Below are 5,441 nucleotides of genomic sequence, written 5' to 3' on the forward strand. Positions count from 1 at the left end.
TTTGAGGCTGCCGCCCCCAGCCACCACCGAGACCACCCTGGGTAACCCTCCTCGTCCCCTCTTTTCGTCGCCCCCGCAGCCCTCCGCGCGTCTCTTCCACGCCGCCGCCACCGCCGCCTGCCCCCACGGTACCCGGCTGGTGGGGGGTTGGTTTTTCCAAGCGGTGGGGAAAAATCTCTCTCCCTCTCTTTCTCTCTCTCTCTCTCTCGCTCTCTTTTTCTCTCTCTTTCTCACGCACACACTTTCTCTCCCTTTCTCTCTTCACCACCGCGCGCACAACCCCGCGGGACTGCCGCCGCGTTCCTGACGATACTCCCGCCGATGACGACTCACGCGAACTGCACTAACCTCGTGTGCCGTCTTCCGGACTCCGTCGTTGCGCCGGACGACGGGGGACTCGCGGGATGTTCAGGGGATGACGAGCTGCCTGAGATGAATCTCGGCGCGTCTTGCCGCGCTGCATGATTGCGGCGCAAGATTGACACCCGGGTCAAACGATATGATTTCAGCGTGGCGCGCGATCGCGACGCGGTCCCCTATGAACCGCCGGATCGGATGGATGAAATCCGAGCGCAGCGCGAGCGCGAGTCTCACCCCGTTTCTTCGTTCGTCGACGGTGGCACTCGTGGCAAGGCTAGCTTCTCGTCGAGTGTGCACAATTCGAATTGTACCGCGAACTCCTCACATCACGATAATTCCGCTCTGCATTTCCGCAGCGCCATAATTACACTTCAAGCGCAGTCCGTATACGTGTGCTTCTTCACTGATATATAATCGGGAAATATTTACTTCTGCAATTATTTACGAATTGGTTTTGTTCACCCGATCACGTGCAACGGCCGTCACGGACATTTCGATGGACATTCCTCTGGATGTACTACGCTGTAATCATTCCCGCGTACGCGAACAGACGCAGCTTTTCCAGGCCAGACAAGTCGTTCGCGCAGTCTTTGCGGTCTGTCAAACGAAGGTCCGCTAATTAATCCTCTGTCCGCGCGCGTTGGTCGGAAGTGGAAAATATTTTCGACGATATCCCGCGCGATCTCTCGTCTGTCGGGCGGCTTTTCGCCGGCTGATTTCTTCCCGCTTCCGTCGCTCAACGACCTCCCCGCGCGAGACTGCGAAACGACACTGGGAAGAAAGGGAAAACAAAGACGGTAGAAAGGCCCCTTGTGTAGTTGCGTTTAGCAGCGAGGAATACGGGGGTTGCGCGATGCTCGGGGATTCTCGTGAGGGTGCGGGCGAAGAACGGCACGGTCGAAACGAAGACGACTGGCCAGGCGGAGAGAAGAGGAGAAACTGTTTGCCCTAATGCACAAGTAGTCATCCCCAGATTCAGCGGGGATACCGACAATGTCTGTTGTAAAAATAGCGCATCTCGTATCGCTCGTCTCTTGGCGCGAAGTTCCGCGCGGAGCGCCCGGCGCGCGTTTCACGTGGAATACAAACACAGCGAACACCAAACATAGGCGGGAGTACCGTCGGGAACGCGACTTCCTCTTCCCGTTCGTTTATCAATTACACGGCGAAGATCGTGTCTCCGTGGTCCTCCAAGATCCTCAGCCACCGATCTTTCGCGCGACGGAAACGGCCGCTGCAGTCAGCCGACGGAGGGTTCGTCGGGCACAATGGAGCACGACGCGCGAATTGCAACACGTCACTCTTTCGAGAGACAACGCGGGACTATCGATCATGACGTATCTGTACCGAGCCGTATGTAGAACCCCTAAACGAGACGACGAGCCCCCTGAATCCTACACCCCTACGAGGAACAATGCGACGCCTCCGCGTCCCTAAATGTAGACCTTCCGAGATGCATTTCGTCATGCGTAGGCTCTTTCACTGCGCGCGTGAGAAAGAAAGAGAGAGAGAGAGAGAGAGAGAGAGAGAGAGAGAGAGAGAGAGAGAAAGATGACATCCCCTGCTTTCAATTACATCCGCTAGTATTTTGGGGCCCCGCCGCTTATATTTCATTATTTGGTGTCGCGTGTTCGCGCCAAGATTTACGAGAGCCACGTTGAGAGAGGGGCAGATAATGTTTATCGCAGCTCTCGATTGCAAAGTTACCGAGTACACGTGATCGAGGACGAGTTGTGAATCGCATTGAAATGTGTCGCGTAGCGTCGCGTCTTCGTGGCACGCACCCCGCGTATCAAGTCAAGGGAGATGTCATTCGCCACAGGCAAGAGTTTCACCCTTCGATCGAGGGCGTCGGGAAATGTTTGGGGCTCGTGCGACATTATTTTTGAATTTTTGTCTCGCGGGAGAGACCGAGTGAATTAGGGTGAGAATGTCGCGAGTGCGAGCGGCATGCCAGAGAGGAAGGGACACCTCGGGCCGGTTTAATCCTTGGCGGACAGATAGTGTTAAAAAGATTGCGCGTGACACGTCGAATGTTGCGGAATTGCAAGTTTCGTATGCAGCGCCGACAAGACCACGACACGGGCAAGCGGATGTAATCACGATTGCATTTCGGTGTGTCGTAATATATAGCTTCACTTGACGGGACACGCCTCTTTTTTGACGATTAAAAAGCAAGAGCCGACAAAAAATATCGTGGTGTTTTGTATTTTCTGTATTTCCGATGATAATAAGATTTATATGTTATCACAACTCTTTCTCTCTTCTCTCTCTCTCTCTCTCTCTCTCTCTCCCTCCCTCCCGGACATCTATAACATTACATTCATTTTATTCTACGCGTTTAAATCTAATATAGTCCTCCAATATCTGTTGACGAGCACTGTAATCATACGATGTGCGCGCAGCAACAAAATAAAAACTCAATAACTTCACTACCGCGCGCAGTCAAAACGATTGGTTTCTGTTTGCGTTTCGGCTATTTTTTTCGCCGGCGTCCTTTCGACAGTAACGATATTCTATAACCCGCATCCGACATGGTTCACATAATCGGTGAATCGATGAATGCGCGACGATTATCGACGCACTTTTCCGTTCAAATTAATTGGACCAATTATCAACGCTGAACAATTATCTGCTGGCGACCAATTAAATCGACAGGATTTGTCGACGACGTGTTGCCCGGCAAGGAATAATTGGAGCTTATGCGTTGCCGAAAAAAAAGGAGAGAGAGCGCGAGAGAGAAACAGAGAGAGAGAGAGAAAGAGAGAGAGGCAAGGCCGGTAAAAAGCGCACGATATTCAAATAGATAAACGGTTTAACCAAAAATTTGCGAAACAGTTCCGCCGTGACCGAGCGCGATCATTAGTCGTACGAGAAAAAAAAGAACGCCAATGCTTGCCGGGAACAATTAAGCATGTGATATCTTAATTAATGTTTGGAATTTGCATTGGCGTGCGTTTGTAGAAAAAGAGATTATTTTCAGCTTAAAATTCACCGTCGCGATCGTCGCACAAGCAGTCGTGTAAATGACGATCAATCGATCGAGGGATGATCCAAATATCGAGGTGTCTCTATCCCTGCGCGCACAACAATCATCCCCTGCTTCTTGACGAAGCATTGCACGCCCACAGCACTGACATTTAACCAAGGTCACACTGGTCGGGATGCGAGGAATCACAGTCGCGAGGTTCGCGCGCGTATCACTTCCTGGCAGTCCTCCACTTGCGGCGCGCGATATCACCCCGTTGTAACCGGCCCGGGTGCGCCGTTAGTCGTGATTTCTCTCGCCAGTTCGCCGCGGCACTTCGATTTTCGCGGGCGCAAAAAAGGCTCGTCGCGGCTCGGCGCGACGGATAGCGCGAGCGAGCGAGCGAGGGCGAAGGGGATGACGAACACAGCAGGTTGGGAGGTGCAGGGGCAGGGTGTGTATGTATGTGTGTGTGTGTGTGTGTGTGTGTGTGTGTGTGTGTGTGTGTGTGTGCGGATAAGCGCGACGACGGGGGTGTGCTCGCGTTGTCGAGCGGAGGTAATCACACACGGTTAGCACATGTTACCCGGGGGGCAATTCTCGAAAAAGGCCGCGGGTCGTTCCAGACGACGTCTTGCGAGGGGCGAGGGCGCGAAGGGGGTGAGATCTCGGGGCCCTCCGCGGACCGGCGGCGGCGGCTCGAGGGGGATCTCCACGGAGGGATGTCGGAGACGGTAGAGGCGGCGCCGGAGGCGGGCCGCAGTTTTTCAGGAGCTTGCGCATGCGGGTACTTTTATACCCCACCAGCGACACCACCGCCTTGGCGTTCTTAGAGGCTTCTTAGGGTGAGTTTTGTCCCCTACGAGGCGCACTCCGACCTACCGCCACCCACCCGCGCACCGCCGCACGGTTGTCGCGGAGAAGTCGGCGGATACCTCGGGTGGCTCGAAGGGGTTGCGTTCTGCTGCTACGCGGTGCTTGCGGCCGTTGACGACGACGACGACGACGACGGATCTCATAGTAACGCCGTTCATCATTTTTCCGTGCGCCGATTCATCATCGCCTCGATCCCGATGATCTTCGGGAGACGATCGGGTCTCTGGTCGATGAGACCGAGCGGACTGTCGTTAGGGATCGATCTTCGGTCTCATGGTCCACCGCGGACATGATAAAGACGTAAGATTTCCCATGGTCGCGCGTTCTCTCCGGCTGATGTTTTCTGCGCGCGCGAACCACGTTAGGCTCCGAAGTCTCTCTAATGGAGGTAACGCGATTATCGAGAGAAACCAACGGAGTAGCGTTAAGGAGTTCTCGGTCTGGAGGTAGCTGAAATCGGATTAGCAGTGAAACGAGTAATCGGCACCGGGGGCTTCTCGTCGCGCTCTCGTCGCGTTACCGGACACCGTGTCTCCGCGACGGGATCTATCGGGATGACGAAGTAGCGATCGTTCGCCACGCGGCGACGTTCTTGCGCCGTCCCGATGAAAAGAGGGTGCTCGTAAATGAGAGAAGATTTTTTCAAAATTGTTTACTGATACGGTGACGTCGCTACGTAGTTACGAGCTGCGGGGCAAGTATTCATTAGCCGCCTTCGTCCCGTTGTGCTCCGACTATTTTACTGTACTTCGCGTTCTCCTCAGTAAAAAAAGAAAGCAAAAAGATTGCAGAAAGAATGGACGGAACGCAGTCAAAGTCCCGGGAACGTGTTTCAAGGGAGGAATTTTTCGGGTCAGTCGCGTCGCGATTTAATTCCCGCGCGCCTCTGTAGGCATCAGCTGTCTGCATCGAGAGGAAAATTGGCGAAGCAAGAGTCCGCGGGGTGCGAGAAATCGTTCTTAGGCAAGGGTAGCGACGCGACGAGCATTCGGCGAATGGGGAAAAACCGAGGAGGAGAGAGAGAAGGAGCGAGAGGAGCGAGTGAGAGAGCGAGAAAGAGAGAGAGAAGGGAAAACGGCAGGAGCTCCGTAACGGAGAAAATAAGAAAGCAAATTACCTAGCAGTCACCTACCCTCGGGGTGAGGTGTCGATATGACATGTAGGGAGAGTGAAAGAGTGAGAGAGAGAGAGAGAGAGAGAGAGAGAGAGAGAGAGAGAGAGAGAGAGAGAGAGAGAG

This window comes from Odontomachus brunneus, unplaced genomic scaffold (genome assembly GCF_010583005.1).
Source record: "Odontomachus brunneus isolate Ranch 3 - 2012 unplaced genomic scaffold, Obru_v1 Obru_scaffold_036, whole genome shotgun sequence".
Classification (NCBI taxonomy): Eukaryota; Metazoa; Arthropoda; class Insecta; order Hymenoptera; family Formicidae; genus Odontomachus; species Odontomachus brunneus.